This window comes from Corvus hawaiiensis, chromosome 2, assembly GCF_020740725.1.
Source record: "Corvus hawaiiensis isolate bCorHaw1 chromosome 2, bCorHaw1.pri.cur, whole genome shotgun sequence".
Taxonomy (NCBI): Eukaryota; Metazoa; Chordata; class Aves; order Passeriformes; family Corvidae; genus Corvus; species Corvus hawaiiensis.
In genome coordinates this window covers 34,178,027-34,192,125 of record NC_063214.1, presented here as the reverse complement: position 1 = coordinate 34,192,125, position 14,099 = coordinate 34,178,027, and positions in this window count along the sequence as shown.

Below are 14,099 nucleotides of genomic sequence, written 5' to 3'. Positions count from 1 at the left end.
TCTCACTTGTTACATGGAAGAAGAGACCGACTCCCACCTGGCTACAGCCTCCTTTCAGGGAGTTGTAGAGACACAAGGTCCCTCCTGAACCTCCTCTTCTCCAGACCAAGCACCTCCAGCTCCTTCAGCCACTCCTCATAAGATTTGTTCATTGACTACAAGTTACATAGTTATCTTACTAATTAGCACTCTATCTTCTATTGGTTAATGATTCTCTCACTTCCCGTGCTAATTCGTCCGCATGTTCAGTGTTTTATCTTTTTTGAGTTGGTGAGTTTCTTGGGTCAGTGGTGCGTGAGTTGGTGGCCAGGATCTCCCCCTGACAGAATTACCTTTTACCCAGTTGGAGCTGATTCAGCACAGTTGCTGAGTTGTCTTTATTAGTTTCTTCCTTATCTTGTGAGTTCTGCCAAATGTCCTTGTGGCCTGTGAATTCTGTGTTGTGTCCACTATCAGCGGTACATCCTTCTTCCCAAGCTTTTTTATCCTCCCCCTAGGTCTGAGGTCATTGAAACAGGTTGAGCCCTAAACCTTAACAAGGCAATTCTACTGACAATTTGTTTTTCTAACACCTGGACATCACTTAGAGCTTCTTGGCTGCTCTGTTTCATGGATTAAACCTCCTTTCTTGTTGATTAGGCTTGAAATACAGGAAGATCAAACATTAGAGAACATCCTTTCTTAAGAAAATTCTTACATTTACCACGTTTTGTAACAAGACAGGTTTCTTTCCTGTGTTTTTGGGAACCTGGTGGTGCAAAACGCAATGCGCAGATTGATTCAGCCTCCTCCTCCCACTCACTTGCTGGGAGAAGGGTGTTTGACAGAGCGCCCGGAGGAAGCAGGTGGTGATTCTTGGGCTTCTCCAGTGGAAGCAATGCTAAAAATAGGCATCATCCTCATTCTGCTGCATGTGGTAACGTTGGCATTCATAGCAGGGCCCAAATGGCATCAGGACTGTCCTGGGAAAATAGGCATGGGCTCCTTTAGGGTAATTCTTTGGCCTGGTAACTGAGAAGGGTGAGCCCAGCGTGAGGTAATTGGGAAATGCTTCCTGTCCTGTTAGGCTGGGGCTGAGTTTTCCTTCAGTCTGTCCCTGCAGTGGTATTTTGCAGTGTTTGGAATGGGTTGTACCTCTCGCCAGAGTGTTTTTCTGGTGGGAAAAAGAGAAAAATGCCCAAGCTCTGAGCACATGAATGGTTGTGCTATGTGTCATTGGGTGTACTGATTTAGTTTGCACCCCAATAAAACAAAAATAAATGTGTTCTGTGGTGCTTTTTCCTACTTTTCCTCCTCTCTGTCACTGACTGGCAATGTGTTTTTAGGAGTGTCCAAATCCTGATTTTATGAACTCTAAAACTGAAGTGCTGCAAACAGCAGTAACCGCTGTGCTGCAATTCAATGCACCTGCAAGGAGGGGCAAATGCTGAATGTTTTTCCAGAATTCCGGTATCCAGTAGTTTTGCCACAAGGTGGCATCAATGTCGGTTTATCAGACCTCGCAGGAATGGCTTTTGCCCGATCAAGGTCCGCACAGTGTGTTTCTTGCAAGGAGGCAATACACAGATATGTTGCTTCCAAGCAACAACAGCAAACTTTTAATTGAAGGTCAGCCTACCATAAAGATCAAAGTTGAAACATACGGAATTGTTGCCCTAGAAGGGAGTGACAAGCTCTTACTCATTTCCAGAAATGTAGGACCATTGAGACACCTGGGCTTAAGAAATCTGGGGATAAAAGAGTATTTGGAAGGCACATTTGGCTCTGAGAAATAGGGTTGTTTTTAACAGGAGAGGGGGGAAAACAGCAGTTGTACAGTGATGATATAAAGAGAGGAAAGGAGAAAATGACAGAGCAGTTAATATTTGGCTTTTGCTGTTTGTGCAAGATTAGATGTCAAAAAACGTGAGTGAGGCAAGGCAGGAGACGCGACTGTGTTAAGTCATTACCCAAGTCTCAGAGCACCTCCGTGAAAACAATGCATTGAAGCAACTGCTTTTGCCAGCAATGGTGTTCTGTAGCTGTAATGTGGAAGGAAAAAAACCCTGGTCTCTTTCAGAGCCTTGGACAGTTACTTGTGCGTATGCCCAGTCATGAATTTGTCATTTTAAAACAGACTAATAAGGTAGATGTTTGATTTAACAGCACGGTCTCGAGGTGGATTACTGGAGTGTGGATTGGAATTGATTGCATCTTCAAAGTATCTGTACGATCAGCTGTGAATATTTTACTTCCTGGTGTACATATAATTGTATTATTTGACCACCAGAGGGTAGTGTCATTCCAAACAATTGCTTTTGGTGTGCTCCTATAGGAACTTTATTTTGTGTTTTGCCACGGGGAGGTGAGGATAATAGATCTTCTATGTACAAGTTCAAGCCCTTAATTTTGTAATTTGTAAAAACGAGTGTTCAATGTCTCTTAAAATTAATTTTAGAACATATAGTTTTTTAGGTACTTAATTAGTTAGGCTCATCAGTTTCTTCTTCTTGGTGGCATTGCTGTCTCTGTCTCATTCCGGGTTGTTCTTGTGTATGCTCTCTCCTCCCTGAACAAGATTCCCTCATGCTCCTACCTGCTCTATACCAGGACATAAATAATTTCCCTTTTGTCTGATTTGTCCCATTTTCTTTTCTCCTCATTTCAAAGTCTCTCCACATCCTTTTCTCCCATCTCCCCTTCCATGCAAATCACTCCTTGTATTTTCCTTCCTATTTGTGTGTATTCCTACTTTCTCTTCTTTTCTTCCAAGCCCTTGTATTTCCTGCTTTTTCTGCATGCAGTTAACTGTTCTTAGCTATGTGTATGGTTTCAGCCCCTTTCCTTCCTAAAATTCCCTCATCTACTTCCTTTTTCTATGGCAGGCTGAGCCATTTGGACGGTATCAATATGCCTGGAATTCTTGGATGGGTTTTGCAGGGTTGAAATTGGCCATTGTCATGCTGGAAAATGCTGGTGAATGCTTCCATCCATATTAATGTTAATGAATAATGGCAGAGGAGCTGAATCTGTAGTTCAGGTAACAATATACCAGGGAATCTGTGTGCCTCGTTTTCTCTGTTTGGGTTCAGTTGGTTTCCCCCAAAATTAGTAGATTTCCACTGACGTTTAAAGCTGCATTGGAAATACAGCAAGTAAAAGTAGTCGTAGTGCCTCCAAACAGAAGATCGCTGTTGAGCAGGCCCTGGCAAGCTCGGGCACAGCTTTTCTTAGCAAGCGGCTGCAGAGCTTTGGGACATTTCCCCTTTCTGGCTGCGTTTCACAGCACTTGGATGCCGGTGCCAGGATTTGCACCAGAGGGCAGCCGGAAGCTCTGCTGTTCTGCTGTGCGGAGAGAGATCCCGGTGCACGGGCAGTAGGGAAGAGCCAGGGATCATACCATCCGGGAATGGCTCAGTGCACAGGAGTCTGAGCTCTTAGACAATACACCCGCGAGCCTTTGGTTTCAGGACAAGAAATGCCACTGCCTGCGAGGGCTCTTGCCTCAAGGACCTGGTGAGGGCGTTGGCAGGGATCAGAGTGTGCCAAGTGTACAGACTCTTTAAAGTTTTGCCCACACCGTCAAAGTAAACAGCATCAGGGATATCCTTGAGCACCGGAACTCAGCTGTTTCTACTGATTCTCATAATCCTTACATGGTTTTAGCCTGGGCCAATGAGCAGTACCCCAAAATATTCCAGGGGGTGAGTTAGGGGATACATCCTGCTGTTACAAATAGGCAGACTGTGCTTTCATGGACTTTTTGAGGCTTTCATAGACTGGACATTGGATGTCCTGTGCCAGCTGGCCTCAGGGGCAGAGACTGGTCTCAGACTTGTTTAATTTACTAATGTGAGTGTAATCACAGTGACTGGGCCCAGCCACTGGACTGAAAATCTGTTTTTCCAAACCCTGTTTGGTTTAGACACCAGGAACTGAAGGGAGGTTGCTTCCATCTGTTCCCCTATTCTGCCTCCAAAGATGACTGCCTCATACAAAAGAGCCAGAAGCTTTATTTGCTCTTCAGTCATGACTCGCCACCTTGCACCTCTAGCACTTAGTTAGACCACTGATTTTTGTTTTCTGATCATGCTGTTGGCTTTGATGGGAAGGACTTTTTTTTTTCTAGAAATGTAACAAGCAATGTTATTTTATGAGGTGAATCATGGACGAAGGAAATCTCCAAACCACCTGATGTTCATAATCTCTGAGGTAACAAGACATACACAAATTAATATAGATAAAATCACTATTCCCTAATAATAGACACAGCTTTCAATGTTGTTTCTACCAGATATTTTGTTGTGGAAACCTACCTGTTATTATTGCAGCAGTGGGTGTAGAATTAGGATTCTAAACAAAGGTTTTCATAAGACTGGAGCAAAACTAGATTAATTTTAAGTTAATGATGAATGGAAGGCAGGTCCTGTTGGCAAAAGACCCTTGGATTAACTGATGCGTGCTTTGTTTATGAGCACTAAAGTATTTCTCTTTTTCCCTGTAGACCAAGATCCAGAATTAAAGTGAATCTGTTGGTTTTGATTTAAAACCAGAAGGATCTGCCTGTCTTCATAGCAGAGGTGCTCCAGCCCTTTGATCATCTTCATGGCCTCCTCTGGACTCGCTCCTGTAGGTCCATGTCCTTCTTATGTTGGGGCCCCAGAGCTGGATGCAGCACTGCAGGGGTGGTCTCACCAGAGCAGAGTAGAGGAGGAAAATCCCCTCCCTTGCCCTGCTGGTTGTGCTGCTTTGGATGCAGCCCAGGACATAATTGGCTTTCTGGGCTGTGAGTGCACATTGATGGGTCATGTTGAGCTTCTTGTCAACCAATACCTCCAACTCCTGCCCCTCAGGGTAGCTCTCGATCCCTTCATACCCCAGCCTTTATTTGTACTTGGAAATGTATTGGAAATGCCCTGACTCGTGCAGGACCTTGAACTTTACTTTGTTGCACTTAATGAGGCTTACAAGGGCCCACTAAATCCGCCCTAATCAAAAAGGATGAAAGCTTAAAAAGCTAAAGGCAGAGAAGAAGCTTCACATTTTTTAGGGGCTCTTGTTTTTCAAGGCCATTTATCTTTCTTTTCCCCCCCCTCTTCTGGATTATGTAATACAAAATAATCCTTAGCTTTGCCTTTCTTAAGTGTTGCTGTTAGCTGCCATAACCCCATTCATGATAGTAAAGTGACACTTGCTAACAAAAATTGCACAGTGTTCAGTCCTTCATCTTTTGTTCCCATCATGTTGCTTTCCATCCGTTTGAAGCTTGTTCCAGAATCAAACTGCTTGCCTTAAAATGTGGTCCTGTATTGAACAGGGAGTCCATGAAGCGAATGCTTATTGTCTCAATATCTCTGCTACACCCAACTTGCAAAAGAATTTTTAAGTTGCTTGTGAACATATTTTCCTTGATTATATGAGGTAACATAGAACCATATTCTAAGTATTGTAAATGCTGAAAAACCAGTAGAAGGCCCTGAGCTGAAATGACTCATTTTCAAGTATGTCTAAGATAACAATCTCCAAAACAACCAACTGAATTCTCTGCTTCTGTTTATTATGCATAGTGCCATAGATCAACAATAATTATCATTGCTTTGTTTTCTTTTTACCTGTGATTGTTTCCAGGAAAAAGAAATGTGTAAGTACAAAACACAATATTCTGCTGAACTTGTAAAGAAAGATACGTTACTGAATTCTGGTTGCCCTCACTGATAATTAGCTTTCTCTCTATGAAGTACCATGGAACAAACCCAACAAATAAATTACCACTGTGATTTAGAGTAGCTCCGATGAATATTTTTGTACAAATACAGTTTTTAGGGGCAGTATTGTCTCATGTATCACTAAAATATGTTTGGGATGACTTTGTGTTTTGCAAGGCTGTGTTAGAGCCTTGGAATCCAGCAGTCTTTTTTAGCACGCTGTCTTTATACTCTGTAAAAGCTTTTCAACCTGGTTCACACTCAGTTTTGTCTTTCTCCTTCACATATCTGGGTTGTGAATGGCAGTCACTGTACTGTGTGAGCAGGAGGGCTTGTGCTACTAATGCTCCCTTTTGCACTTGTTACCAAAGCAGTTTGGTTTTGGCCCAGGCAAAGCAGTTCTTGAATTCGAGTTTGATTGTAGATAAACTGTGTATTCAAGTGTAAATCATCTCTCTGTATGATGTTGGTGCACACCTGCCAAGTGTCCTTCTGAACCAGTAATCAGACATCACATTCCCTTGACATGTATGAAAGCATTTACCAAAAAAAGTGCTTTAGCAAGTGTGCCAGAAACTTCTTTGTGGGAAAGAAGTGAGTTCTTTTGTTCTCCCTCTCTCAGTTGTTACTGATAATGACTCATGTGTTGCTTACAGCCTCCAAAGTACAATAGCAGTAGTTCCGAAAGCAAAAGGGAGCTCTGCTTTTCTTTATGAACAGGTGATGAAAGATTTTGAGAGAAGGAGGCAGCCCATCTTAGAAGGCTTTGAATCAGACAGCTGCAGCAGCAAGCTTGACCAAAGGTGAGTGGAGAACCAGATATAAAGGGAATGATCACAACTTTTAGTTGGCTCTGATGTTGTCTGCCTCTGGTGCGAAAGGAAAGATTGTGGACCTGTGGAAAAAGAGCATGACTCTGATTTATGCCTGTTTTTATGTTGCACCTTCACTTGAGCTGTACCATGCCTGTGTCCATTGTGGTTTCCTTCGAAGAGAGCATTTTGTAAGCCTGTCTTTGCTGGCATCCCTGTTGATAAGGTGCGTTTGTTCGTTGTCTGTTCCCGATGCCGTGAAGCTGAAGCAAAGGAGAACTTCAGTGTCGGACAGGAAGATCATTTTGAGTGACTCGCTGTGGCAGAAGTTTGTGTTAGTGAAGTTGTTGCTTCTAGTACTGGGAGACATCTCATGCCTGTTTATTGTTGCATTCACATAATTGCTTTGAAAGTTTAATAAGATTAAATCTTTATTAACACAACTGGGTTTCTTTCATTTCACTCAAGCAGATGCAGTACTTTTTCTATGGGGGATTATTTTGTTTGCTTATATTTTATATTTCAATACATGTATTTTTTTGCAGCGTAAGAAGCAGCGTTGAGTGGTTGATTCCTTCCATAAAGAAATCATAATTCATTTGTTAGAGATGAGGTAATCTGGTAGCAAAGCATGCATGCTAGTCAAGAGAGGTGCAGTCTAATCCTTATTGCATAACCATGTGTTGTGGACTTGTTTTGATTCCAGCTCCGCCTGTCTGCAGCCTTCTACTTGTCAACTGGCAGTGTCAACACTTGGGTGTATGGATCATCATTGCCAAGTGGCATGCAGTCACAATCTCAGATGGGATCTCTAAACCTCATGTAATACAATTAATTAGAAATAACAGTGATATTGGAATATTACATGAGCATTAAAAAGTATGTTTCACAGCACTATTACAAGATGCAGTAAAACATTGCTCATTTTACAGGGCAGTAAATTAACAGATTGTTCAATGCCTTGTCTGAGATGTCAGGAGGGCTGTGGATTATGTGGAGCTTCTTGACTCCCAGGTTTTAACCTTGATCACAAAATCAAAGTATCGGCACCCTCAACAGATACTCCCTCAGCTACTTCAAGTTATTGGTAAACCCAAGAACTGTGACACCTGAAAGCATCACAGAGTTCCTGTGTGTAGAGCACACAGTCTGTGCTCAGGGGACTGGCTGTGATTTTGTTGGGCTTTCTTTTTCTTCAGCTGCTCCTTCTCGGGTGTTCTGGGCCTAAAAAGTGAGCAATGGGTTTGCTTTTTGCTGTGGACATGCTGGGCTCAAGCTGAATCACCTGGAGCTTTGAAAGTTTTCATGAGGGTGAGATGAGGGCACTGAGTATCAAGAGACTCTTTGTCCTCAGTAAGATGCTAGGCATCATACTTCAAGACAGATAATAAGAGGTAACTTGAAGGATAATATTGAGTCACCAGATCTTAGAAACAAGTACCGTGTCAAGCCTGCTGTTTCGCAGTTATTCTATTTCTAGCTTTCTATGAGTTTTAACCTGTTGAAGGGTGCCACATTGAAGTCTCTCAAGCCTGAACTTCCATGTCATCTTTGAAAAAAGATTATTTAGGGTCAGATTCAGCCAGTGCATAACCACAGACAACTGCTAATTTTCTATAATGCCACTGGTTTCCCAGAATTGAAGCTTTTGTTATAAACATCCATTTTCTCCCACCTTCTTTGATTTCTAGCCCACAGGATTTCAGAAAACAATTTAGTATGTGACTGAAATGAGTTTTCAGAGTTCTATGGGAAAAATAGTCCTGAGAAACATGAACGGATGCCTTTCTTCTCAGTGGGTAATATTTCTGAACTTAACAAATGAAATGGTTTCATTTTTGTTACCATGTTATTGAGGAATTGGAGTAAAGTGCCATCACAGTTTCCGAGTCCACCTAGGGACCAAGTAACCATGAAAAATGACACTTTTGGAGTTGATAGAAAAAGTAGCAACTGTGCTAACCGCTTAGATAACCACTTAGACCTAATAAAAAGAAATGTGTTTATAGGCATGTCAAAAGAACAGCAATACAATACAAACAAAAACCTATGAAAGCAATAAATGAACAATATTTTCAGGGCTAATTATCAGGCGAGAGAAAAATTGCTAATTAAATTTAGCAATGACATAAAATTGGAAGACAAAATCAAAACAAAGAAGAAGTGGAACATCATATAGGAATCACTGCATAACCTTAAGGACTGGATTAAGAGAAGTCACATAGTCATGTACTGGGGACTAAGGAAAAAAATTTGATAGAACAGAGGAGATTTGCAGAAAGAGTAGAGGTAAAACATCTGGATTCAGTTGCCAGCTGCCAGTGTACTGTGGACCAGCTGTAAGATGTGCCTAGATGAAGGCAAATGAAATCTTGAAATGTCTCTTGTTGCTCTTTCAGAGTACATGGAAGAAGCTAAAACTCCACAGAGAGATGACCTGTTCAGTGTAAAAGACAATACTGACACAAGAACAAATGGAAAGATATACGTGTGAAATGTGAAGTAGGTGAACATTGCTAAGCCAGAAACCAAACACATTTATTTTCAGCTTTGATTCCCATGCTTCTAGTAGCAAAGAACACAATTTCATGATTCGAGGATTTCTTTCCAGTTGCAGTCATGTTATCAGTTACGTTCCTAGAATGACAGCTGAAAAATGTGAGGGCTCATTTACTGTCAGTAATACTTTTCCTTGCTAAAATACAACAACCTCCAAGAAACCTGGGAGGTAATCTTAAAGAAAAGCCAAAGTCAAGTTACCAATTATATCAGGGTTCATTAGGCTGTGCCAGAGCACAACTGACCCCACATAGTTTGTCTAAACAATAAATATAAACAGGAAGAGGGGTTTTAATTAAGCTGAGGATCAAACAGAGGATTTCAGTAATGCAATGTCTCTCCCAGTCTGCTCTCAGCAGAATCTTCAGCCCAATATCTGAAAAGGGAAATTGCACTCAAATAGGACAGGGGTAAACTGACTTGCATGTAAGAGCCAAACCAAAACTGGAGGTCAGGAAAGTGAGAAAGACAAATGTTTGCTTCAGAAATAAATATACCTTAAAAAGACAGAGCCTGAGTCTTTTCTAATGAGCTAAGGCTTAAAAGAAATCTTGGTTATGTAGGATTCTGCATCAGTGTTTGCGTGCCCACTCCAGACCAGTTCCATAATCTCCAACTGGTAAACCACCAATAACAAGGATAATAAATGCTTAGGATTTCAAGACACAGACTTATAATGAACCAGGGAACTAGACTTGGTAATACTGCATGGAAATTGAATCCTACTGGTTCTAATGAAAAGGGATTTTGAAGAAAAAGAAATAAAAAAGGTAGCCTTTTGTATGCTAAAGGATGCAATGCATTTAAAACATACTTAAAACATACTCAAAACGTAATAATTAGCTGCATGGATCCCTTCGGGTGAAATATTTAATAAGAATGTGTGAAAACCTAATTCCCTCAGTGTTTACCAACTGACATAAATCTAATGAACTGATGTTAAGGGTCAGTAGACCATAACTTTGCAAATTCCTTCAGAAATGTGACTGATACCTTACCAGGGGAATCACAGCTCATATGGAGACCACAAAAAAGCATAACTTGCAATAAAAATAATCAATTTCCTTTAATGACTTGTAATGGGGCCTCTGTTTGAGACTACCTATTTAGTTTTAATTAACTCTGATGCTTTTCAATCAGGGATCTGTTTTGGGCTGACTCATCCCTACTTCCCTCTGAAATTTCAGCCAGAGATGTTCAGCCATTTCCCAGTATGAAAAGAGAAGAGTAACTTGTTTTTCAGTGTTAAAATATCTTAGAAGCTCAGATGCTTTTGTGGTGTGATTTTTTTTGTTGTTTGATTTTGTTGTTGGTTTGTTGGGGTTTTTTTGTTGTTGTTGTTTGTTTGTTTGTTTGGCAAGAGGATGGGATATGTATCAGGTCTGTGCCTCTTGTGCCTGTGAAAATTGACCTAAATTTGGCCAAGTCAGGAGGCTTTAAAAAAGAATCTCACTTTTCATGTTCTTGGGAGATGTGCTGAACTTCAACAGTAAAATAAAACAGTGGGTGGGAGAATGACAGAGGCTGGATGAGAAGATGATGGGAGAGAGGGGACATAAACAGGAAACTAGGACTGGCCTTATGAAGGTGTTGAATTGGCTGTGGGGGAGTAGACAAAGATTTACCTAAACAGTTTGGTGTGCGTGGGGACAAATACATTGGACAAACAAAACAGAAATGACAGGATGTATGGGAAGTGAGAAACTGAGACTGAGCAAGAGATGTTCCCTATGGGAGTGGAGAGATTAACTCCTCCACCTTCCAGGATATTATAAAAATAAGAAAGAAATGCTGAGGATCTATCATGATGAAAATCATAGAATATAGAATAAAGTAATATTTTCTGTCTTCAATTTGGCCAGCTTACAGTGAATATGACTTCGGAACATGCAAGAAATTAGGAATTAAAAAAGGAATTGAGCTGCTGTTGCTTTAAAAGGTGGATTGCTGACATATCCGTGAGATATCTAAATTATACTTTTGTAAGTTCGTCGCCATAAACTCTGTATTTCAAAAGGAGACTCAGCTTGCTTGAGACTCAGATCGCATAAACTTGGTGCATAAAGGCAAATGACATCAATCTCCTCTTGAGTGAGTGTTGTTCTTTTTTGTGAACCAAATGAGGAAGCAGGGACCTGTGGAAAAACAGCACCAACGCAGGTAATTAAAATCCACCATAAGGAATATATACAAAGGGCAATAATTAAGGTGGTGCAGCTGACATTCACTTTGGCATTTTGCAGCCTTCAAATGCTTAGATTTGCAAATTTCATTAATGTTCGCTCAGCCTCCTTTTTGTGCGTTTAATTAACATTGTGTATTGTTTGTATAGAGATAGAGCCTGGAAGCCCTAGGCAAGGATTCTAAGGCTTTGCAGTCACAACACGGAATAGCTGTCAGAAGCCCAGATTTTTCAGTTACTACTGACTTGGACTACATTTGAAAAACTGAGATATATGAGCTTTGTCTGGGAACACGAATAGCCGTGTGTAGTCCCTGATTTGTCTACTTATACTGTATGCTTTTTGAACTGGAGGCGTTCTCTTTGCACAATTTCTGCTGTCCTTTGTTACCACCTTAGAACTAAATTCTGTGCTGATAAAGATGGTCAGTAATAATTTGTAATATAAAACCTTTTAAAATCCTTAAGCCTCGCTGCTGGATGTGAGAACTCCCCAGCTGGATGTTGCAGGCTGAGTGCTGTTAACAAACAATAGAGATTGTAATTTTGTTTTGTTGAAAGTGCTTGTGGTTTTGAAGACATCCATTCTTCTTCTCCTTCCCACAGAGCTCAAAGTGACTTGGGCATGCAGTAGTGACTGTGGAAGTTTCTGGCTTCTATGCATTTCTTACAGTATTAAATAAGCTGCTTGGTTTTGTAACACATGAACCAGGTAGAATTGTTTTCCCAGAAAATGCTTCAGTGAGTGTCACTCATTGCCTCAGGCAGGCAGGCAGGCGGTCAGGGACAGTGTGTCTGTCTTGTTCTTCATCCAGCAGTCCCTTCTGACTGAGCTGTGGGAATCGGGCTTTCTCAGGTCAGAGAACTTGTCTGAAGAGCTCACTCCCCGAGGATGCCAGCCATCGTTCTGCTCCAGCCTTCTTCAGGTCTCCTGGTGCACATCTTGGAAGTCAGTACATTCTTTGGCAGCTGCATCTCACCCTTCTTCTTTAAACTTATTTGGTATGTTTCATACAGGGAGATTGTGTGATACACTTTTGTTTCTGCAGCATCCTGGAAGCCTGGATAAAAGATTTAGTGAAAAGAAAAAAATAGGTAACAGTGGGCTAAATATGTCGTGATTTGATTGCATGGAAGTCTGTAGACTTACACCTGGTAGGACTCTGGTCTAATGTGTGTGGCAAACTTGTGACTGACAGGAGAATTTGGCTCAGATTGCAGGCATGTGGATCAACTGCAGGATCAAAACTTTCCATTCCAATTGGAATAACAAGAAAAGTCATCTCACGTGCTCAGACAAACTTCGGTTTCATCAGCTGCTTTCTTTTGATCTGCAGTAAGTACCAGTGATCACAGCTGAAACGATCACTTTGTTAGACAAGGGAGAAGTGCTGGTGTAGATGTTCCTAATGACGCCCCTCTCTGCCACAGAAGGTGACACCACAGCAAACAAAAATAGTGAGCATAGCTAACAAAACCGTTCCCTTGCAATCAAAGTGTAAATAACACTTTGACATTATGACTTCATTGCTATATAATGCTTTCTTTGGAATTGCATTGCAAGCAAAAAGGCAAATTACTTAAAAAAACCCCAAATCTTTGTGGAGCAGAGGTCTCAAGTGTGCTGTTTCTTCGTTGGCCATCCTGCAGAACAACCCGCAAACTGCAGCTTAGCCCATAAACCTCTCAGGAACTAATCTGGCCTTGATGGAAGCAGAGGCTTTACAACAAGTCTGGAGAATTTAGAAACAAATGGAGATCAGGAGAAGTAAAAGGAGTTAACCAAAATAGATAGTGTCACAACAAGGGTGTAAGTTTATTTTGTGAAATAACTGATTTTTGACAAGGAAAATAGGATCTCTCGGCACTTCAGTGAAGTAGTTGGTGTGTTGCCACAAAGAAAACTGAGCTAAACAGGTGAAAGTGAGGACTAGGGCGAGAAGGATGGCATAAACAGGTGAGGTCAAAGTCCCGTACTTATTTGGGATTTTGCATGATTGCATCCTTGAGCCCATTAAACTCGTTGTTTTGTGCCATGTTGTCTATGTTAAACTAACAGGTCATGAAGGAAAGATTCATGGAAAACATGCAGGTGAACAGCAAAAGGGATGAACTCTGCTCTGGTTTTGCCAAGCTCCGTCTGGGTTGACAACTAGCAGCTGTCAGGGTGTTGTCACTGTGTGCTGTAGGCTGTGCATGGGGTTTTTGGGTTATTTGGATATGCAAAATTTTCTGTGAGGAGACTGTGTGCTTGACATGGTCTGCTGGTAAGTGCAAATTCTGGTCTGTATACTGTCTGTGAACCTAAAAAAGATCATTTTTCTAGTATTTTATGAAGTAGACCAAGACTTAATTAACTAGTTTTGGAAGTAGTTTGCAGAGTGGACTTAAAGGGGAAATCTCTCATTCCTCACACTATGCAAAGCAATAATTTCAGCTGCATTTCTGCTCACCCTGAATACCTTCAAATAATTGTGCTGTTAAAAAAATCCCCAAAACAGGCCTAGAAGGTTGAAGAGGGGGAACTCTTTGGAAGTAGAGAACTTCCTATATAGGTATCGAGGATGTGGGTTGCTTGCTGAGCTGATTTATTTTTTAAAAGCACTTAAGGTAATGCATTTCAATTTATTTTCCCTTACTAAGTGAGCCTTGTAACCTGCTGTTTTTGTGATCTTCTCAGACATCCCATTATCTTCCAGGCTTTGGGGAAGAAAACCAGGAAAAGAGACAGGCACTGGCAATCTCTAATTAGAATTTGTTTAATAATAGCAGCCTGCTTACTTCTTTTTCATGTTTCAACACATTATCTTCTGTTCTACATTTACTTATTAAGCCTGAGGACCATCTGCTGAAGGAAATTTA